The following is a 25,286-nucleotide window of genomic DNA, read 5'->3' as shown; positions in this document are numbered from 1 at the left end:
CAAATACCCCAATTTAAATGATTGATATATGTCATTTTTAAAGGTTTTTCTGTAAAATTACCCCTCTTTTCATCTTTTTTCCCGTCTCCCTCTTGTGTACTCATGAGTTTACTATTTTGTCCATTGTTGTTCTTTTTAAACAAAAATAGCTATTTGGGTTATTGTCATTTTAGGTTTCCCATTTATAAGATGGAGGAGAATTGTTGGTGATTGACTTATAAATCCTTCCTGTCTCCCAATTTTGTCCTTACCATTTTACAACTATATCATATCTTGGTTTGAGTTTTATGTATTTTCAACTTTCCCACTATTGCAAATGACTCTGCTTTCAAATATTTGACCTTTGTAGAAAACCTTTTTTTGAGGTCTCTTCAACAAAAGTGTTTCATTCATCTATATGCGTATTTTTCTTTTCTCTAGCCATTTGAAATGCTAGGGATATGGTGTTTGGGTGTTAAAATAACATGTCGAATGTACATTTTACGATTTATTGTTTGATTTGATGAATGCACTTTTTTCTATTTATTAAAGTTCTTAACTTCTTTGTTGGTTCTTGGTTCTTCTTCTTTTCCTTCTTCCTGTTTGATGGCTTTCATGCATTCAAAGTGTACAAACGTTTTGGGATATGGTTTTTGAATGTTTCTGGCATGTGCTTATTAGATGATTAAATTTTAAAGTTCTTAATTTTGTAGTTGCTTCTTGGTTGTTCTTCTTTTTTTTCTTCATGTTTGATGGTTTTCATACACTCAAAGTGTAAAATCTTTTTGGAATATATTTTTGAATGTTTTTAGCATGTGTTTAGATGATTAATTTATTTATTTTTTTTTGTGTTTTTTAGGGTTTTTCGTGTTTTGCAACTTCTTGACTGATATCATTTGAGGTAAAACTTTTAATTCGTGTTACCTGCTGAAATTTTTGGATCTTCCTTATTTGTAGGATGATTTAAGTAATCGGCTGGTTGAGTTTGCTCAATTATTGCAATTCATATAGCAACATATTTTTATAATGAAGTGCTTTGACTATAAAGGTATTATAGGAATTTAGCATTTAGTATGGATATATACTTTTGTTAACCTTCATCAACTTTTTAATTTTTTGTTAACCTTCATCAACTTTTTAATTTTTGATGTAGTATTGATCAATCACTATTTTTTTTTTTGCAGGCTACTCAATGATCTGGACAACTTATCAAATCAGTATTTTTTGCAGGACTGAAAGGAATGATTGGGGTAGAATAGTCATCTGCAACAAGACTTTGGAAATGATTGAATATTATGGATTGAAGGATGATGATATAGTTGATGTTAAATACATAAACTATTTTCTTTTAGGTTGTTTGATCAATCAGGTACTGAGATAAGCTAGTAACTCACGCTATTGAAATTTCTTCATCAGATCCTGACAATTTTGAATCTACAGAGCTTTCTGACTCTAATGAAACCACATCAAATTTGTAATTTTATTTCATTTATAATTTATTTCAATATTGAAAATACAATTAACTATATTACAGTTTTATATAGTTGATATATTTTTATTTTTGTAGCTATTATAGTTACTTCATTTTAACATTTTTACTACATATATTTATTTAACCAGATATTACTTAAACAAGTTCTTAAACCTATAATTATATTTATATATTTGGTTATTATTACATAATTTAATATCCAATCATCTACATATAACAATATTTTTAATATATATTATTATTTAATGTATTTTGCTTCCTCACTATATTTATATATTATTATTAAAATAAATTTAAAACTTATTCCTCAAAAATATATTTAATTATATTAATTTTCATTATGTTATCATATCGTGGTGAGCTTTTAGTATATTAATTTGAGTTGATTATTCATATTTTCATGTTACTTTTGTTTAGAACATTTTAAGTTTAACTTTTTTTTTTCTGATTCTATATGCAAACACTTTCTTAATATATATATATATATATATATATATATATATATAATTGTTTATATATATACATATGTTTTATGTAAAATTTTAACATCAATTTAATGTTATATTTATTTTGTACGGGACCACATTATATAATACACCTATATTTTATTTTAACAATGACTTGTGCATACGCATTTCATTTAATATAATATACATGTTTCGTGGTAATGATATCTGGATATGTTGGGCTCATTTTTCTTTTATAATATAGGTTTGTCATCTTTATACTTTGGAGACATATGAGGTTATGTATTGTATTCAGGGTGGGTAATGAGTTGGAATTTCTTAGGTGGTTGTGATGGTAGCCCTCTGCACTTATTAATTATACTATATACATGATGGACAATAGTTTGGTCATTGCATTCAATTTTTTGTTGAAGCTCATGATATTAGCCTTCTTACATTCCTTATATGTATAGGGTTATCATATTTTTTGTAGAAGGTTAGAGCACCCCACAAGTGCTCTACTATATGAATTAATATAAAAAAAATCTATATGTGTTTCTAAGTAAGATTTTAATATCAATTTCATGTTATATTGGATTAAATATGTTTTTGGTCCCTTAACTTTCAGTGAAAATTGGATTTAGTCCCTCTTCGAAACCTTGGCCTAATTTAGTCCTCTAACTCTAGAAATGTTTTGATTTAGTCCTTTTAACCATTTTTTTTAAAGTTTATTTAACATTTTCAACGCGTTTCATGAGAGCATTTGAATTGTTTACCCCGCTTGACACATTTTCGCTTCAATGTTAGCTAAGAAACTGTCTTAAAAGAATTAAATCCAAACATTTGTAAAGTTGGAGGATTAAATTGGGTCAAGGTTTCCGAGAGGAACTAATTCCAATTTTCACTTAAAGTTAAGGGACATAAAACATATTTAACCCTATTTATTTTATATGGGACCATGTCACCTAATATGCCTACATTTTACTTAAACAACGACATGTGCATACACATCACATTTTAATATAATATACAAGTTTTTACATCTACATGTATTTCTATTTAAATTTGAACATCAAATTCATGTTATATTTATTTCGTACCAGAGCATATTATACAATATGTTTACATTTTACTTTAACAACGACCCGTGCATACATATTTATTTTAATATAACATACATATTTTTATATCTACATGTATTTTTATTTAAAAAATTTAATATAAATTTCATGTTGTATTTATTTTGAATGAAACCATAATATACAACATACCTACATTTTACTTTAACAATCCATACATACTTTAACATAAAAAAAATGAATATTAAAATAATATTATTTACTCTTAATTAATTTGTTATAAATAATAATAATAATAATTAATTATTTAATTTTTATACATTATTTAAATATTATATATATAATAAAAATAAAAGACCCGGGTGCGTAGTTTTTTCTAAAGTGTAGTGAGTTTTGTGTTTTTATTTCGTTTTTTTTTTCTTTATAGGATAGTTAAAACTCGTGTAAAAAATTGCAACATGCATATTTCTCCTTGATATAGGACAAAATCACATACATCAACAATAACAATTAAATTAATTCATAAGATATTAATAAACTTTTATAATTTTGTTTACTAATCTTCCACCCATATTAATCATCCTTAAATTAATTAATTGTAATATAGCATTACCTATATATATTCTTTATTGTATTTTTTGTTAAATAGGTAAATAAGTGTACAAACACTTTAATTTTCTTCTATTCTTTTTAACTCTATTACATATTAAGGTAATTGAGATATTTTGTCTTTAACAATTGTCATGTGTATTTATTAACGAAAACAATAATAATGCTAATATATGCAATCTATCTTAGAGGGAATTAGAGTATGTAACCATTTAATTTTTTTCTTTGTAAATTTTAACAATTTTAAAATATCTAGTAATTAAATTACTTGCAATTGAATTCTCTTTATTTCTTAAATAAATAGTTTGGATAAAGTAATTAAAATATCTTAGATTTCAATTTTACAATGGACTTAACTCTATCTTTACCTTTGAGTCTAACATAACTTAGGTTTACCTTCGATTCGGTACGACTTGTCTCAACTTTTGTTTCAAGTTAACTTGAGCCGATACGACATGAACTGGTTTGACCTAGGCCAACTCGAATCGATTTGACATGGACTGATTCAAATTGCAGCCGCTTCTAACCTATTTGGCCCGAGTTAACTCAACTCAACTTTCAACTAGGGTAGATTGTTTTAAACCTTATGTCAAGGTCAACTCCACTTGACCTTCGGCCCGGGCCGACCTAGTTTGACCTTCAGCCAGGACCGGCTCAACTTAAAGCCATCTCGTTTGGAGCTTCAAATCAGGTCAGCTTGGCTTGAACTTTAACCTGGGTCGACCAAACTCGACCTTTAGTCCGGGCTAACTCAATTCAACCTACGACACGGGCCGACTAAGCTCAACCTTTTGCCCAAACCAACTCCATTTAGAGCCATCTTTTCTCGACTTTCGGCCTGGGCTAACTTTGCTTAACTTTCAGTCCAAGTCGACAGGTGCCCTTTCACAAAAATCGACTCATGATCTTCGACCTAGATTGACTCGGGCAACCTAAAGCTTAGGCCGACTCGGTTGACCTATGGCTTGGGTCGACCCTACTCGACATTCAGTCTGGACCGGCTCGGCTCGACCTTCAGCTCGAATCGACTCATCTCCACCGTTTGCCCTACCTAACTTGACTTTTTGGACTTATGAACTTTTTATGTCCTAACAAATGAGCAATTTCACAACTTTGTGAATTTGAATTTCCTTTTTTTTTGAGTAAATTTCAAATTATATTATTTTAGTTACTTGAAATGCCTTCTTATAATTTCTCAATTTCAATTTTCCCATCCAAACATCTCATTTTCCTTTAAAAAATTTTAAATTCTTCAAATAAATGAATTACTCTATTAATTGCCTCGTCCAAAAACATTGTAAGAGTTTTCTTCAAAGTTAATTGTATTATAAACTCAAAAAACAACAATCAATTTCATAAGACCTTCAAAAGGATGTCTACATCTATCAACTTTTGAGTATAAAGAGAGTATATGTCTATCAACTTTATCACCAAAGAGGATATATGATTACCAACTCTTGCTTACAATAATATAGCAAACAATGCAAACACTCCAGCAAAAATAATATAGAAAGACTATTGGAACACTCCCGCCAAATCAATAACTTTAGAAGCACTAGAATACTCCAACAAAAACAAGAGAGAAATTACTAAGAATCACAGCAGAAGCAACACAAGGATTCAAAATAACTCAACCTTTATGACCTTAAATCATGATAGCTCGATTGAGTATTTGAAATATATCTTCTATTACTCATAATTTACCCTTTCTATTCGCAATTCCTCTTATAAAAGAGTAAGTGAAAAAACTTTGTTTATAAAGTTTTTAAAAGGTTGATTCAAAAATAGTATTGATGTATTTAATTGATTAATACAAGATGTTAATCGATTATTCTAACTAAATATATCTTCTATTACTCATAATTTACCCTTTCTATTCGCAATTCCTCTTATAAAAGAGTAAGTGAAAAAACTTTGTTTATAAAGTTTTTAAAAGGTTGATTCAAAAATAGTTTTGATGTATTTAATTGATTAATACAAGATGTTAATCGATTATTCTAACTAAATTTTGAAAAAATAGCTACAACATTTTCTGTTCTAATCGATTATTACACGTTTTATTAAAAAACATTACCTCTAAAATTACTATATAAAATTATTTAATCGGTTATGAAATATTGTAATTGATTGTATCTTGAGAACTGAAATCGTTTAAAGGATTTATCTAATTTAATTGGTTATTAAAAATAATAATCAATTATCTTATTTTAAACTTTACTATAGAAATAGTTTAATTGATTATACCAAAACATAATTGATTATAAACATCATAAAACCTTTTTCAAAACACTTTTCCATATTTTAAAACTCATTTTCCTTTTAATTTATGTTAGGCTTAATTAGTCGAATAGTACCCGTTTTTGTTCAGAAGTTTCAGTTTAGTACTTGCTTTTAAAAAAAATTTCAATTTCGTCCCAACTTTTGAAAGTGTTTCAATTAAGTCATTTTCAGAAAAAAAAAATTTATTAACGCTGTTACCGTGCCACATGTCAGCCTCTATTTTTTTTTTCATTTTTCTAATTTTTTAATTTTTTTTAATTTTTTTAACATTGCCACGTGTCAAATTCTTGGTGTGACATGTAGTATTGTCAGTGCCACGTGGCAAGGTACCTCCACGTGGCAAGGTACCGCCACGTGGCAAGGTACCGCCACGTGGCAAGGTACCGCCACGTGGCAAGGTACCTACCAAGTGTCATTGTCTTGATTTCAATTTAGTCTACACATATGTCTATTTGTTTCAATTTAGTACTTTTATTTGTTTCATTTTAGTCCCCGCTCTATTTGTTTCAATTTTTTCCGAATATTTTTTTACAAAATAGAGAAATATTGTCTATCCCTTAAGACTAAATTTATTATTTATATAAATGTTATATTAATATTTGTTATTAAAAATGACTTATAAAATTAATTACTCATAATTATTTTAAAATTTAATAGTAAAAGTCATAAATAACAAATCATGAGTATAACAAATATCAATATAACAAAACATAAATTTTTTATTCATGACTTATACCACTAAACTTTAAAATAAATTTTAATACTTAATTTTAAGTCATTTTTAGTAAAAAATATCAATATAACATTTATATAAATAATAAATTGTCTTAAAAGAGAGACAATATTTCTCTATTTTGAAAAAAAAAATATTCAGACTAAACTGAAACAAATGGGGACTAAATTGAAACAAATAAACATATATATGTACTAAATTGAAACAAATAGATACATGTGAAGTTGAAATCAAGATAATGACACTTGGCATGTACTTTGCCACATGGCGGTACCTTGTCACGTGGCACTGACAATGCGATGTGTCACACTAAGGAGTTGACACGTGGCAAACTTTTTTTTTCTTTTTTTTTAAAAAATAATTCAAAACAAATTAAAAAATTAAACAAAAATTTAAAAAAATAAAAAAATAAAAAAACCAGAGGTTGACACGTGGCACGCCGTTAACGGTGTTAATAATTTTTTTTTTCTGAAAAGGACCTAATTGAGACACTTTTTCAAAAGTTGGGACGAAATTGAAAATTTTTTAAAAATGAGTACGAAATTGAAACTTTTGAACAAAAATAGGTACTATTTGACTAATTAAGCCTTTATGTTAATATGGTTGTGTAGTGATTTTAACATTGTGTAAAAGACTAAATAGAACTCGTAAGAATAAAAGGAAAACACATGGACAAAATTAATGGCTTAATTAATTTTGTTAATTTATTTAATTTAATTAGGTTATTAAATTATGAAATAATTATTATTTAAGTGGTTTAAGTTATTGTTGTATTTATTTTAAATTTAAATATTATATTTAATATTGCAGATAATCTTGGCTTGGAGTAGATTGACAAGAGGCTGGGGTGGATTCGAGAGTTTTTATAATATATTTAGTTGTTTTAAATCAGATACTAAAAATTATGTAATTTTCTTTTATCCGCAAATGTTAATTGAAGTTTTTGACAAAGTGACGTTTGGAATTATGTAATTTAAATTAAATTAAAAGTTTTTTTTTGTACATTTTCAATGTTAATTCCTTTTCCGCTAAACGCAAAATTTTCCTAACGTTTCGTGATGTCCCAAAATTGGGGTGTTACATTTTGGTATCAAAGCCTAGTTTTCGAAAAAAAACTTTGGGATTGTGGGGAGTGAGCTCATCTAGTTCATGTTGTGTGACTCTGAACAATGTTATGAATTATATTTGATTGATGTATGTTTTGGATGGTTTCCTTTGGTTTGACTTGTTGTAATTGTTTGGTGATATTTACACGGTATGTAAGGTATGATTGGTAATGTTAGTGTGGTGCATGCTTGGGTGAGATGCTATGCTATGGTGATGACTCATGTTATACTTGATTGTGTATGTGATAAGATAGTATGAATTCTCTAATAACTGTAAAGCTATGATGGTTCTTTTGCTTGTAAGTCATAAGGAAAGCAACAGTCTTACCAGGTTTTGGTGAGTAGGTAAGTGTTGCTCTCTTGTCGGGTTTTGGTGAGCAGACAAGGGTTGTTGTTTGTAAGTCTTAGGAAAAAGCAAGAGAAAGGCCTTTTCCAAGAGGCGTTGTTGCGCATGAAAGGTAGAATGATTGGTTATGAGAGAATAACATACTGCTAGAGGTTACTTGGTGGTAATATGTTGTTGATCACATGTTTTGGTTTTGGGAACATGTTTCTGGTTGTTATCTTTGATGAGATTATGTGTTAAAGGTATGTAAAAAATTTGATGTTATTATTTGGTGGTTGTTTTGTTTTGATAAAGTTAAATAATATATATATATATATATATATATATATATATATATATATATATATATATATATATATATATATATATATATATATATATATATATATATATATATATATATATATATATATATATCTTTTTGTTAATTTGCTCGTTATAATTTTGTTTAAAAATGTTGTGAAAATGCATAAGGAATAAAGCTATGTGTGGGAAGAAAAGAAAGGTTGCATATTAGATTATTTTATTTTCATGAATAATATTCTACTTATGTTAATTCATGGAAGATTTTGCTTTCTTAGGTAATAATGTTTTTTAGAAAGATGAGGTCTTTATTTTAAATTGATAGTGAATGTTTTAATTGTGCAAATTTATTTGGTAATGAGACTTTTATTTCATCATGTGAGTGCGCAAAATTTTAGATATGCATGATGTGTTCTTTTTTAGTAGACAATTTTCGAGGACGAAATTTTTTTAAAGTTGGGGAGAATGTAAGACCCGGGAAAAAATTAGAATAAAAGGAAAACACATGGACAAAATGAATGGCTTAATTAATTTTGTTAATTTATTTAATTTAATTAGGTTATTAAATTATGAAATAATTATTATTTAAGTGGTGTAAGTTATTGTTGTATTTATTTTAAATTTAAATATTATATTTAATATTGCAGATAATTTTGGCTTGGAGTAGATTGACGAGAGGCTGGGGTGGACTCTAGAGTTTTTATAATATATTTAGTTGTTGTCAGATACTAAAAATTATGTAATTTTCTTTTATCCGCAAATGTTATTGGAAGTTTTTGACAAAGTGACGTTTGGAATTATGTAATTTAAATTAAATTAAAAGTTTTTATTTGTACATTGTCAATGTTAATTCCTAGCATTTTTGATCATCATCATAACATCTTCATTGTAGATAGAAGTCTTCTCCTCAAGTCCAACATAAAAGAGAATATAACAATTTCTCAAAATAATCTAAATAAATTTGTAGTCTCGGAGTTAATGCCAATTCCAAAATAGTCTAAAATAATGCTAGAAGGAATATCACTAAACCAAGTAAAATGCACTCTCAATACCAAGATTAGTGAGACCATAAACACATCTATTGTCTTCACGATAAGTGTGTGAAATCTTAAAGGTGAAATAATCTTTTGGCATAACTATCTTAACAGTTTTCTGTTTTCTATTTTTGTAGATTCTATACATAAACAACTTAATGTATATAGACAGTACATTGTATCTTGTGAAATATCTATGTAGAAACTTTTAAGTAAATAAATTCTTTCAATCTAATTCTTGTGTTTCTCATTTGTTATTGATGGAAACTATCCAGCCATCAAAACCATGGCTAAGAAGATTGAAGATGATGAAAAAAGACTCTACATTTAAAGAGTGACATACAAAGGTTTCTTCCATCCTCTTAGTCTTGTAAAAATGTAAATAAGTCATTTCTTTAGGCCTTGTATTGTGGTCAAGCTTACGTTTCTTTTGGGCTGTGTATTTTGGCCATTTTAGTGTACCAACCTCAACTTAATTGATTATGTAAGTAGAATAATCGATTAAATGAGGTAGTGTTTTACAAAATGTGTAGTTTTGATTTTCTAGCATAAGTTCTTTTGTGACAAGGCCTTGGCATGCGAATTAGGGTTTTATTTTGGGTAGCTTAGGTCTTAAGGAACCCTAGAACACTTTCATAGAGAGCTCTAGCTCGCATTTTACACATGTGGCAATGTGGAAATTGTGAACTTGGCAAGCTGGCTAGTCATACTTGAAACATGCCTAATTTTCAGCCAATTTAATTTGAATTTCAAATTTTCTTCCTCTCTTTTTTGCTGAGCCTTCGGTCAACTCCTAAACCTATAAATAGAAATGTTCATCCATGTTTTTAACTTGGAATTTATATGGAGAAACTCTACCAAATTTGAAACTTTTTTCATTAGGATAGTCTTTCTTCTAGACTTTCTCCCTAGACCTTTTCCTTGAGAGATGGTTGAACCTTTCTCAAGAAATACTCTTTAATCCAATTTCCAAACACATATCAACCTCTAATCATATCGCTTTCACTTCCATCAATCTTGTTCTTCATCATTTTTTTAGTTCAGCATAAAGGAGCTTCAAGTTCATGGAGTTATCTTCCATTAGTTATTGTTGTAAAAATACTTTCTTTCAATCTACTTCTTATGTTTCTTGTCTATTATTGTTGTTAACTCAACATAAGTTATTTTTTCAATTTCCATACCAGCTAATTAATCTTATATAAAGCCTTGAACAATAACCATATCACCTTTGATACAAGGGGTAAGTAATGTTGTAGTAGTTGACAAAATCACGAACAAAATACTTCCCGAGGCATGTAGATTCACTATCCTAAAGGACTTATCTGCGGTCTATTATGCAACCCCCCCAAGATACAACAAGAACTTCTTAAAATTTTTGAGGATCTCAGAATCTAGCAAGACTATCTCTTAAAAAAGAGTAAATAAATTACTCCGAATATTATAATAGAAGTATAAGATGGGAAAGAGTGAAAAATAAGAGAGAATTAAAGGAAGTGTGAGTTGTGTGTTTACGGAGGTGAACTTAAGCCTCTATTTATAGAGGTTGGAAAAAGGATCTAACACCATGACCCATGGAGAGAATATAAAAGATCTAAGATATGCCCACCAAGGTTTACGGATGAATCACGTAACTTGTGGAAAAAACAACAATAGCTCCTCAACCTTCATAAGCATCATGCCACGGACTTCCTAACCACCCCTTCGCTTGCGGAAGGATATCTCCACTTTATGTGCTGCTCTGAAAGATGTGGGCATAACTTCAGAATATTGTGGCAACTAAAAGGGAGGCACCTCAAGCCGATTTTATTACCAAAGGCAATGTATATACCTTTTGCAATATTATATTCAATAATCCCCCACATATTGCAAAAGGTAAGATATAGAAAGAACTAAGAAAGAAAATCCTAGGTCTCACATAGGATGTAATGCATCAAAGCTGGTATAGTAAGCTATATGAACCAATCCTAGATTGGGAAACTTAACACACAGTGTAGTTGGTATAACAAGCTATATGAACCAAAACACTTAGTGTGTGTTAGTGGTGTATCAATCACAATAAACCCCCACAATCCTTGTTCTTATCGTTGTGTTGTGCTTACTAGGCCATGCACGTGCCCGGTATTCATGAGTGCTCTAGAGGTCATGCTAAAATCTCATACAAGCGGCCCCACTTGACACTCATATAGGTGATTTCATCAAGTGTATGCTGCAAATCATACCCCACCCGTAAGGGATATGAAAATCATTAAAACTTTGTTTAAACTAAAATTCTTACACCATAGAGAATTTTAATCACAAGGTTTAACCTCTAAAAAATGCAGTCTCTAGCACATTCACACACACACCATAAGAATGGACGTAATTGATTTAAAATCAATTTAGTGCTATCAGAACTAATAAGTGACTTGTTTTTACCCATATGAACCTTATTCATGGGATCCCCAATCACAAAGGTTGGGTTACCATAACTTGCTTGTTTGCAAGTGGCTTAAGACCCATTCCCCTCGATGTTTCTAATATCATGTTTCTTCCCAAGGGTTTAGTTAGAGGATCTGCTAGATTTTGTTTTGACCTCACATAATCAATAAAAATAATTCCACTCTTTAGCAGCTGCTTAACCAAATTATGTCTCAATTATATATGTTTGTTCTTTCCATTGTAGTTCTTTCCATTGTAGTTCTTGTTTTTAGCTATAGCTATTGCCGATTGGAAATCACAATGTATTAACACAAATGAGGTTGGTTTCATTCCTAGAGGAATGTTTGCTAAGTAGTTTTTCAACCACTCAGCCTCACTACCTGCCATTTCGAGAGCAACAAACTCAGATTCCATTGTTGATCTTGCAATAATTGTTTTCCTGGCTGATGTCCATGTAATCGCACCACCCCTAAGTGTGAATACATAACCAGTAGTGGATTTTGTCTCCTCTAAATCAAAGATCTAATTAGCATCATTGTACCCTTCTAATACAGTGGGAAATCCACTATATTCAATGGCATAATCCATCAAACCTCGCAAGTATCTCATAAGTCTTGCAAGTGCATCCCAATATGCCTAATTAGGACATTGAGTGTACCTACTCAGTCTACCTATTGCATAAGTAATATCAGGTCTTGAAAATCTCATTAAGTGCAGTAAGCTTCCAATTATCTAGGCATACTAAGGTTGAGAAACATATTCTCTTATATTTTTCATTAATTTAGAGTTAGCATCAAAAGTGGTACTCACTGGTTTGAAATCATCATATTCAAACTTCCTAAGAATTTTCTCAATGTATTATTCTTGGGATAGTAATATATGATCTCCCTTCCTTATGATTCTAACACCTAAAATAACATTGGCTTCATCCATGTCTTTCATTTCAAAATTAGATCCTAGAAACAATTTAGTTCTAGAAACTATATCAATACATGTACTAAATATTAACATGTCCTCCACATACAAACATATAATGGCACATTCACTATTTTCAGATTTAGAATACACACATTTATCAACATCATTAGGTAAGAAACCATTACATAGTAAGACACTATCTAGTTTTTCATGCCACAATTTAGGTGCTTGTTTTAACCCATACTAAGATTTTAAAAGCTTGCATACCTCATTTTCTTGACCAGGGACAACACACCCCTCAGGTTGAGTCATATAGATTTCCTCCTCTAAATCACCATTTAGAAAAGCAGTCTTAACATCCATTTGATGTATCACTAGCTTATGGGTAGCTACTAAGGCTAACAAAACTTGAATTGAGGAAATCCTAGTCATAGGGGCAAAGGTGTCAAAGTAATCTATGTTAGGTTTTTGAGTAAAACCTTTTGCTACTAACCTTGCTTTATACTTATCTATAGATCTATTTGGGTGATACTTTTTCTTAAATATCCACTTACAACCAATGGGTTTTGCTCCTTTAGGCAAATTTACTCAGGTCCAAGTATTATTTTTCTAAATTGATTCAATTTCAATCCTAATGGCCTTATCCCACTATTTTGCATCAAGAACTCTAGTAGCCTCTAGAAAGCTTGTTGGATCATTTTCAAGTAGGTAGGTATACAAGTCATCTCCAAAAGAAGTTTACTTCCTCTGTCTTTTACTTCTTCTCAAAACTTCACACATGTCATCACTATGATTATCTATAGCCTGTTCAAGTGTCTCACTAACCTTTAAAGGAAATATATGTTCAAAGAACTCAACATTTTTTGTCTCCACAATAGTTATGTTCAATTACATCACTTTTAAGGACAAAAAACCTATAGGCAGCACTATGTTCAACATAGCCTAAAAACATACAATCAGAGGTTTTAGAGCCTATTTTCCTTTTCTGAGGATCAGGTAACATTACCTTAGCTAGGCACCCCCACACTCTTAGATATTTAAGATTAGGTTGATAACCTGTCCACAACTCATAAGGTGTTTTACCGGTTTTCTTATGAGGTATCCTATTTTGTAAAAAACATGCAGTAAGAAGGGCTTCTCCCCAAAGGTTATGAGGTGCATTAGAACTAATAAGCACGGTCTGTTTTAAGTCAGCTAGATCAAAATGAATCAGCCCTAACAATTTAGATTGACGTTCTACATGATAACAAGTTTTCTTTATTATTTTAGATTCTACACATATATAACATTTACCACTTTGTTTATCATGTATATTAATTAATCTTAGTCGTTGCAATTTCATAACATACGAAGAATTCACATGTCCTAATCTAGCATGCCACATACCATACGATCAACGATATAAGCAAAAGAATATTCATTAATAATTTTTGAAATATTGAGTACAAAGAGACCTTGATCACAATATCCCTTCCCCACGAAAACATTATTTTTTGTCATTACAATCTTGTCTGATTCAAATCACACTTTAACCCCAACTTTTCCCAATAGTGTTATAGATATTAGATTAACTCTAACAGAGGGCACATGCAACACATCACTCAAGGATAGAGTCTTCCCCGATGTGAGTTTCAGAAGAACCTTTCCTTTTCCAAGGACAGAAGTTGTCCTAGAGTCACCAAGATAGACGTCTTCTTCTCCATCCCCTACACTGGTATAGGAGGTAAAAACACTTCTGTTTGCACAGATGTCCTGGTAATCAAATTTACTCACACTGGTAATCAAATTTACTCACACTAGTAATCAAATTTACTTGTGAAATGACCGCAACTATAGTATCTTTCCCTTGGGCTATATTTGCCCTATGAGGATTGTCGTTTCTTGCTCTACGCCTACACTAAGGTGCATGATGGCCAAGCTTCCCACATACGAAGCAATTTCCCTTTTTCATAAAGGTGGGGTTAGATCCTTTGGGACGGGAATTTTGGAAATATCTTTTCTAATTGTGATTAGGTTTATTCTCATACCTTTTTGGAGCAGGTTTTTCTTCTACAATGTTAGCTTTTGCAGATAATGCCTTGGCCCTTGCAGTAGCACATTCCTGCCTATTGGTATCTTCAACAATGATGTGTGTAATAAGCTCTTGAAGCGACATCTTCTTGTGCATGTGTTTCAGCTATTGTTTATAGTCAGTCCAGGATGTCGGTAGTTGTTGACATGTGAAGCCAAGCTGGTATGCTTCTTAAAGTTTCGATGAAGTTTTGATGAAGCCCTCTTGAACTACCTTGAAGCCTTTACCATTGGAATGAAGCCTACATTGACGAAGAGAAGGAGATTTGATGGTATTCATGTTGATCAAGACTAGAACGTGTGCTCTCCACATAGTTACATAATTAAGAAAGTGTATTTGAAGTTTGTAATTCATATTGTAGAACTTGTAGCATTAATTTGATGTATTTGGTCTTTGGTGTGTCTTTTAGTCTGTTGAATGGTTTTTTAATAGGTTAAAATGTCTCTTTTAATCTATTGAATGATTTTTCAACAGGTTAAAAGGTTGGCTGCAATAGTCTTAAACTGCAACTAATTCAATTAGTTGATTTATTTTTTAATTGGTTGATTTCACTTAAGTCAAGTGAAAGCAACCAATTGATTTGGAAATCAACCTATTGAATTTCGTAACAGTTTGACTATAAGAATTGTGATTTTCGAAAGAGAGGGATTCTGATCATTTTTTAGCGCAAAATTGTTCTAGAAACTTGTGGAAACTCTCTCCTTCGTGATCATTCAGACTGTAGCTATTGAAGATTGATCTTGGATCAATTCTTGGAGCTTTTGGCTTGGTTTGAAGCTTGGAAAAAGTGGTTTGTGGTAGGCTGGGTTGTGCTACCACTCAGGTTTGATCTTTCTTAAGCTTTATGTGTGTGCCTGGTGGTTTTTCAGGTCTGCAAGAGGGTTCTTGCTGTGCTGGTGTGATTCAAGAGTCTTTTGTGTGCTTTTTGCATATTTTGAAAGTGTAAGGGTGGATACTTTTTAAATCTTTTGAAATAGTGCAAAGTCAAGCTCAGGTTGCCTTGACAAACTGGATGTAGCTTAGGTTTGAGTGAACCAGTATACAAATCTTGTGATCTCATCGTTTCTCTAACCCTTGTCTCTTGCATAATCATTTAAAGATTAAAGAACTTGTGTTTCGATCGATTAACCCTGTTTTTGACCGATTGAAAGTATACAGTCCAATAACTTTTGTATCCTAACTTGGTGATCTAATTGATTCAATTAAAAGTGGTTTTTAGCTTTCAAAGATAGCCTAAATTTTTAACTAGCTAATTCAACTCCCCCTTCATGGCATTTCAACCATTTCAAAACTAACAATTGGTATTTAGAGCTAGGTACTTGAAATTTGCTCAAGTAAGGTCCTAAATCTGTTTTTGAATTACTTGAAATGGCTAAAAACAAGTTACCCTTTGCTGAAGGTGCCTCAATTTATAGACCCCCTATGTTTAGTGGCATTAATTACCAATTTTGGAAAATTAGGATGAAAATCTTTATTGAATCAATAGATCAAGGGATATGGGATGCAATCATAAGTGGACCCTATACTCCTAAGCATACTGTTTAAAAAGTGCATGCTGATAAGCCATGGGCTAAATGGACTGAGGAAGAAAGGAGGAAAGCTCAATATGATTGCAATGCTAAGAATATCCTCACTTCATCTCTCAATATGGATGAGTTTTTTCGTGTTTCACAATGCAAGAGTGCCAAGGAAATGTGAGAGGTTCTTGAAGTGACTCATGAACGAACCAATGATGTTAAGAGAGCAAGGAAGCATACCTTGATCCAAGAGTGTTGATAGGAAAAAGGAGAAGAAGCCAAAGGAGAAGCAATGATAATTCAACAACAAATAACTCTTCATAAGATGAGAGTGAAGAAGCTAATTTGTGCCTCATGGCTAGTTATGAGTCATACTCCTCAAGTCAAGTAAGTTCTCTAGACAAGAATGACTACAATCAATTGTTGCATGATTTTGAAGAGTTGCATTATTACAGTGGTTGACAGTGGCTTATGAAAGTGGTACCCCTTTCTTTACTTTAAACAGTGGTTTACACAGGGAAAGCTGAAAAGAAGCAAGGAAAGTCAGAAAGTTAATGAAGCAAACAAGATTTCTGCATTAAACAATCGATTGAAAGGCTTAAACAACTGGCTGGAAAACAGAGTTAGTCAACTAGAAAAAGAAATAGCTAATTTAAATATAGATTTTGAACATTTGTAAATGATTTATAGTAATTCAACCGATTGTTTTAGAAATCAACCGGCTGAAAAACCATGTGAAAACTGTACAGTTTTGAAAAATCAAGTGAAATACCTTATAAAGACCTGTGCAAGGTTCACAAGAGGGGAAGCAAACTTAGAGGTTGTTATTGGTTCTCAAAATTGTGTATTTGGCAAAGCTGAACTTGGTTACAATCCTTCTTTTCAAAATAAAATCAAGAAGTTCTCTAGTTTCTTTTCAAAAAGTAAGCCAAATGACATGCCATTCATTTCCTGCAACCACTGTATGCAAAAAGGTCATGTTATTAAGAACTTTCATGCAAGAAAATATGATGTTCCTAAAAGGGTTATGAAATGGATCCCAAAAGGATCAAGAAAGGCTTAACCATGTTGGACGCAACCTATCAAAGGGTACCATGTAATGTATATTTGTTTTGCAGGTTATCAAAAGTGAAAAGAAAGACTTGTGGTACCTTGACCAACTTAGTGATAAAGGTTTTAAAGTTTTGTTTGAACCAAACCATTGCCTTATCTGTGATGAATGTGGTAGTATTGTATTGATAGGAAAAAGAGTCAACAATATATACTTGATTGATCTGCATCATGCATCATATAGTATACATTGCTTTCTTACAAAAGAAATGTTTTTTCTTGGTTATGTTATACAAAGCCATGCATATATAGTGTATATAACAAGAGACTAATGACTGTTGAAGAGTCCATGCATGTTGTATTTGATGAAACTAATCCAAAGTTGCAAGATCAAGTGCTAAAGAATGCAGATGAAGAAGATCTACTGCAAGAACAAATGTTTGCTACAGAAAAGCTCTTTGCTGCAGGAATTCAATCGGCTGAAAATGAAAAATAGCCGACTGAAAAAGCTGTAAACAACAACTTTCCTAAGGATTGGATTCAGCCTAGAGGTTTATCAAAGGACAACATAATAGGTGATATCAAACAAGGAGTATCTACTAGACGTAGAATTGTATTTTTGTGAACGTGTTGCTTTTGTATCTCAAATTGAACGTAAAAATGTGAATGATGCTTTGAATGATAGTAATTGGATTGTTGTTATGCAAGATGAACTCAATCAATTCACAAGAAATCATGTTTGGTTTCTAGTGCCTAAAGCTAATGATATGAATATAATTGGAACTAAATGGGTTTTTAGAAACAAAATGGATGGAAATGGTAATATTGTAAGGAACAAAGCTAGACTAGTTGCTAAAGGTTATAATTAAGAAGAAGACATTGACTTTGATGAAACTTATGCACCTGTAGCTAGGCTAGAAGCTGTGAGATTACTCTTAGCATATGCTTGCTTGTGTAACTTTAAACTGCATAAAATGGATATGAAAAGTTCATTGTTGAATGGTTTCCTAAATGAAGAAGTGTATGTATCACAACCTCCTGGATTTGAGGATCATCTCTATCCTAACCATGTTTTTAAATTGAAAAAGGCCTTATATGGTTTGAAACAAGCATCACGACAGTGGTATGAAAGCCTAAGCAATTTTCTCTTATCAAAAGGTTATGCTAGAGATGTAGTGGATAAAACACTCTTCATTAGAAAACATGAAAGTGATGTTATACTTGTTCAAGTGTATATTGATAATATCATCTTTGGTTCAAATAACAACACATTGTGTGTGGAGTTTGTTGCAGTTATGCAAGGAGAATTTGAGATGTCCATGATGGATGAGCTTACCTACTTTTTAGGACTGCAAGTCAAGCAACTCAAGCATGGAACATTTTTAAACCATTCAAAATACTATTTTGACATGTTGAAAAAGTTCAAAATGGAGGATTACAAGGAAGCTAGCACTCCAATTGCAACAAATTGCCTTATGGATGCAGATGAGGTTGGCCAACTAGTGGATTCAACCAAATATAGAGGATTGATTGGTTCTTTGCTCTATCTTACAACAAGTAGGCCAAATATCCAGTTTGGAGTATGCTTATGTGCTAGGTTCCAAGCAAATCCAAAGGAATCACACTTTAAAGCTGCAAAAAGGATTCTGAAGTATCTAAAAGGAACAAACAATGTTGGTTTATGGTATCCATGTGATTCTAACATAACTCTTAGTAGCTTTTCAGATTCTAACTATGCAGGGTGCAAATTGGATAGGAAAAGCACAAGTGGCACTTGCCATCTACTTGGCTCAAGTCTAATGTCATGGAATAGCAAAAAGCAAGCACGTGTGATACTCCCCACTACTGAAGCTGAGTATATTGTTGTTGGACATGGTTGTGCACAAATCATATGGTTGAAGCATCAACTTTTGGACTATGGTGTAAAGCTAAGCAAGGTACCTTTGTATTGTGATAATACTAGTGCCAACAACTTAACCTAGAATCCATACAACATTCTAAAACCAAGCATATAGAGATTAGGCATCATTTCATTTGTGATCAAGTTCAAAATGGAGATTGTGAAATTTAATTTGTTAAAATTAAAAATCAATTGGCAGATTTGTTTACAAAACCATTGGCTAGGGATAGGTTTAACAAGCTAAGAACTGAACTAGGCATATTATACATGAAGAATGTGGTCTGATGTGGTTTTAGCATGTTAATCTTATGTATTCATGCATCAGTTTCATAAAAATCAGCTGCTTTGTGCAAAAATTGAAAACTGTCATATTTAACCTGTTGATTTTTAATTTCAACGTGTTGATTTCATTTAAATCTGCCTCTGTTTTCAAAAATCATGATCTGTCAACCTGTTGATTCTAATTTTCAACGTGTTTATTTAACTTAAACTACCACTGAATGATGAAAATTTGATCTGCTATGGTTTTTAATCTGCTGTTTTAACAATTCAGTATGTTGATTTCATTAAAACTGAATCTGAAAAATAAAGTTCAATTTTACGATTTTCAATCGATTGATTTTAAAAATTAGTTAACTATTTCACTTAACCAGATTATGGTTTAAATCTCTGATGCTCTAATGTTGTTTTAATCGTCTCATTCTACTTTTCAACATGTTGATTTTACTTAAACGGTGCATTTACTAACGAATTGAATTGCAAAACTGACCTAGTCAAAGAAAATATCTTTTTGTTAGGTACTATATGCTCTTAACTGTTATTTCATCAACCATGTGTTGCTTCTACTGATTTGTTTGACCAAAAAACATGTGTAGTGTACAATTCCAATGTGCATGCAACTCACATGATCTCAACTGATTGATTCACTCATAAAAACACATTGGAAACACCATGAATGCGGAGTTACTATTTTGGACTGCATTAATCTAGTTTGGATAACCTAAAACAAATTAATTAGGAAAATTTGCACCATTTGATCGACTATTTCTAAAAATCAGCTTGTTCAATTATAAATATTGCACTTGTATTGTTGCATTTGCATCATACTTCTCTTAGAAACAGCCATACCCACACTTATCATGCCTCGTCGTCAACAAAGAGCTACCCAATCTGATGATGAGCACTCAACTCCTCCTACCCCAAGGTCTCCAAATCAAGAATATCATGGGAGAATTGAAGCATGGTTTGAAGATCATGAGGACAACATCCAAGTGTCCTCATTGAGACGAACAAGAAGCAAATCACCATTCCTAAGCTGCTGAGATTCTCCTGCCTGAGGGCTGAAGGCTTTGAGAGCCCATTTCAACAACTCAAGCATCAAAGGTTGAAGTCATTCCTTGAACTTTCAGGGAAAATCTATCCAGACTTGGTGAAGGTGTTTTTCACCAACTTGGAGTTCAAAAATGACATGTTGTCAAGTATCAAGTGTATTTGTATGGAGATCAACAAGAAAGCTTGGAAAGATGTGGCTGGACTCAAATCAAGAGGTATGCAAGTAAGGAAAGGTGAAACTATGACTGTTCCAGAATTCAACAAGGTCCAATACTATGGCCAAGGCTTGAGGAATCCAGCTGGTGAGATCAAACACTTGCATGTTGGTGATCTCAAGGTGGATCAAAGGTTGCTTGGTATGATTGTCACAAAAATTCTTGTTCCACGTGGTAGCAACCATTCAACATTGAATGAGGGAGATTTGATTCTCATGTACTCCATCCAACACAACATTCAAGTGGATTGGATCTATGTGTTTCGTGATCACATGCTCAAGGCCAAGAGCCTCACGGATTTCAGACTGCCTTATGTTGTTTTGGTGTCAAAATTCATAGAATACTTTGGGATTGATGTGGAAGATGAGCTGGAAGAGTCAATAGGACTGCTAAATCATACCTCTAACCAAAATCTGCACAAAATGGGCTTTCTCAAGGTGGGAAATGCATGGACAATTGTTGGTGCTGTAGTTGGTGGTGCACATGACCATGAAGCTGGCCCAAGTGGTACAAATCAAGAGGAAGAACCAACTATTTGATGAAGGATTGACCCCAACCAAGGATGGAGGCACATGCTTAAGAAGACTAAGCATGTATAGAAAGGAAGTTCACTAATCCTTCATCCCTTTCATTTGTGTTTGTTATTTTTAATTCCCAAAGTTGACTTAGTTGATTCAACTTTAGTTGACTTGATGACCTTTGACTATGTTTGACTTGTTGACTATAGTTGACTTGAATTAAGCCAACATGCTAATCTATGCTTATTTGCTTTGTAGGTTAATTAGGAGTAAGAAAACAATGCTAGGTGGCGCATGGTGATTGGGGATCATAAATGATGTGGAAGAGAGAGTAAAGCAAAGGCATAAAGCATAAAGTAAAAGGCATGAAGCAAGTGTACCTATGTACCTTTGGTCTCCTTTGTTTTTAGCACACTTTGACAACTTTTTGGAGACATATGAGACACATTCTTTGTCTCCTTTTGTGCTAGAACGAAATTAGCCTTGCACACACCATAGTTAGCTCTTTTGTCTCTCATTTTTTGTAACCTTATTTGACCTATTTTCTAGAAGCTAGGGTTAGGTTTTTGTAGAGACATCCTTAGGTATCTTTTATTTGCTTAGAGACCCCTAAACTCTAAGGGGTGCTCCTAGACATGTAAAAGGGTTGAACATTTTGAAGTAAAAACACTCTTGTGTCTTAACCATTTGTGAGAGTTTCCTCTCTAGGGAGTGAATACTTTTAAGCCTTATCTTGCATAGCAAGTGGCAGCACACATCCACTCATCTTCAAGGTTGCCATGGCTTCTAGCCTAGCCTTGTAGTGGCCTACTTCTCACATTTTTACCATTTCTTTCCTTTCCATTTTATGTTTTCTTCTTCCTTTAATTGTTCTTGGTTTTCTATGGTTTATGTGCTTTCCATTTCCTTTTTGTTTTGAATCAATCCATCATCTTCTTCTCTTGAGCTTTGTGAAAGGAACCTTCACATCTAGATAGCTTGCTATCTTAATGTCCAGTGGGGATTTCACTTAGCTTTCTTAATCAACTCACACCGTATTCAATCATCTTAAAAAGGAACAAGATAATCCTTCATCACTGTTGGACCTATAGACTTAATTCCCTACAACCCTATAGAGGATAGAGGCCTTGTGTACTCACATTTTGAGAGGATGGTGTTGAATCAACTGCATGAGCTCAATGTGTCCCAACATGCACATCACAACTATTACAATGAGAGATTCAATGCATTGGATGACCAAATCCATGATATCCATTACCTGCTAACCTCATTCCAAACCAAAAATGATCCTCAGGATGGCTAAGTGTGTTGGCTTTTAGGATCATGCACTGCATCCATATGTTTGTGATTTTTCAGTTTTAGTTCTGTTAGTTTTAGTTGGTTGTTTTTATTTTCTATCAGCTGATTATATCAGCTTTATGCTTATTTTGTCTGTTTTCAGTTTTTGTTGGTTGTAGTATGTTCTAGTATTATTGAAATGATATGCTATGTTTGTTCTCTTTATGCATTTGTTTTGTTTAATGAATCCAAAGGGGGAGAAAAGTTACAAAATGGAAAATTGATCACATTGAACTAATAAAATTAGAATCAATAATCAAATACGAACTTGAACCCATATTATTGATAGGGGGAGCATGTGCATATTTGTATGCTTGCTAGCTTGTGTGTATTGCTACTGTAAATATTTTTTAGGTTCCCAAGCCTCAAGATTAGATGTCACTTCATCAACTTAATGATATCCAACCAATGGAAGCAATGTGCGGTATAAGATAAAAGAAGATAGTTAAAAGAAGATAGAGGTTGGCTTCATCAAATCAGGGGAGAATGTTGACATGTGAAGCCAAGGTATGCTTCTTAAAGATTTGATGAAGTTTTGATGAAGCCCTTTTGAACTACCTTGAAGCCTTTACCATTGGAATGAAGCCTACATTGATGAAGATAAGGATATTTGATGGTATTCATGTTGATCAAGGCTGGAACGTGTGCTCTCCACATAGTTACATCATTAAGAAAGTGTATTTGAAGTTTGTAATTCATATTGTAGACCTTGTAGCATTAATTTGATGTATTTGGTCTTTAGTGTGTCTTTTAATCTATTGAATAACTTTTCAACAGGTTAAAATGTTTCTTTTAATTTGTTGAATGATTTTTCAACAGGTTAAAAGGTTAGCTGCAATAATCTTAAATTGCAACTAATTCAATTAGTTGATTTATTTTTTAATCGACTGATTTCACTTAAGTCAAATGAAATCAACTGATTGATTCAGAAATCAAACTATTGAATTTCGTAACAATTTGACTATAAGAGCTGTGATTTTCGAAAGAGAGGGATTCTGATCATTTTTATCGTAAAATTGTTCTAGAAACTTGTGAAAACTCTCTCCTTCGTGATCATTCAGACTGCAGCTATTGAAGATTGATATTGGATCAATTCTTAGAGATTTTGGCTTGGTTTAAAGCTTGGAGAAAGTGGTTTGTGGTAAGCTGGGTTGTGCTACCACTAGGTTTGATCATTCTCAAGCTTTGTGTGTGTGCTTGGTGGTTTTCCATGTCTGCAAGAGGGTTCTTACTGTGCTGGTGTGATTCTTGTGTGATTCAAGAGTCTTTTGTGTGGTTTTTTCATATTTTGAAAGTGTAAGGGTGGATACTTTGTAAATCTTTTGAAATAATGCAAAGTCAAGCTTAGGTTGCCTTGACAAACTGGATGTAGCTCAGGTTTGAGTGAACTAATATAAAAATCTTGTGATCTCATCATTTCTCTAACCCTTCTGTCTTGCATAATCATTTAAGGATTAAAGAACTTGTGTTTCAATCATCTTTTTCGTGTTCTTGCATGTTTTCATGACATCTGTAGCATTGAGCATTTTTGTATAATTATTTAGAACCTATCTTGATCATTTTTGTGCATTGTTCCTGTTTTAAAACTCGAATATGAATTTTTGCATTTTTTCCAGTATTTTAGTCGATTATTTTTCTTTTTCAATCGGTTGATTATACTTGAACAAATTTTTTTTAGTAAAATCAATCGATTAACTCTATTTTTGACCAATTGAAAGTATACAGTCTAGTAACGTTTTCATCCTAACTTGGTGATCTAATTGATTCAATTAAAGGTGGTTTTTAGCTTTCAAAGATAGCTTTCAACCCCCCTTCTTGGCATTTAAACCATTTCAAAACTAACAGTAGTTTCTCGATCAGGAGTTTTGAAACAAACTCACCAGGAAGGATTATGTTCTCTACTTTGATATCTTCTAGCAACTTGTGATATTCGTTATTTGGATCTTAATGTCCTTATCTTCAATCATCTCCCAGCGGTAATGGTTCCCTATGATAAATCTTTATCTAACTACATCTTCAGCAGTATATTGGAGGATGAAAGAATCCCAAATTTCTTTTGCTTCCTAAATGAACAATACACTTCGAACAGGTCATTAGATAATGCACTAAGTAAAGTGTGTCGACATACCTTATTTGCATGAATCTTGTCTTCAACTTGTTTTGAAGGGATATTGGAGTTGGGTTTTGAAGATGTGAGAGCAGTAACAACTCCATACATGTCTGAAAGGGTGGACACACGTTCTTGCCAACGTCAGAAATTCCGTCCACAGAATACCTCAATTTTTGACACATACGGAAAAGGTTTCGAAAAAACTGTCTGACCTCCAAAAATAGTATTTGGATTCTCCATAGAGGATGTGTTCTTGTTGTTGTTGTCAGTCATAAGTCCTTAAGATTATTGTAGTAGCTAACAAAATCATGAACAAAAGACTTTTTAAGGCGTGTAGATTCATTGCCCTTAAGGACTTATCCACGGTGTATTGCGCAAGCCCCCATGATCCAATAGGAACTTCTCGAAATTTTTGAGGATCTCAGAATCTAGCAAGACTATCTATTAAAAAAGAGTAAATAAATAACCCATGATATTATAATAGAAGTATAA

The 25,286-nt window shown here is 32.2% G+C and overlaps 1 pseudogene; it reads right to left on the bottom strand.

Moving 5' to 3' along the window:
- Nucleotides 1–12,347: 12,347 nt before the first annotated feature.
- LOC146886847 (uncharacterized) lies at nucleotides 12,348–24,902 on the bottom strand (annotated as a pseudogene).
- Between the last annotated feature and the right edge of the window lie 384 nt (nucleotides 24,903–25,286).

The sequence above is a fragment of the Vigna unguiculata genome, chromosome 4 (assembly GCF_037176805.1).
Source record: "Vigna unguiculata cultivar grain cowpea cultivar isolate G323 ecotype 2 chromosome 4, ASM3717680v1, whole genome shotgun sequence".
NCBI lineage: Eukaryota > Viridiplantae > Streptophyta > Magnoliopsida > Fabales > Fabaceae > Vigna > Vigna unguiculata.
The sequence above is the reverse complement of the archived record's forward strand: the minus strand, read 5'-3'. Positions and strand labels throughout refer to the sequence as shown.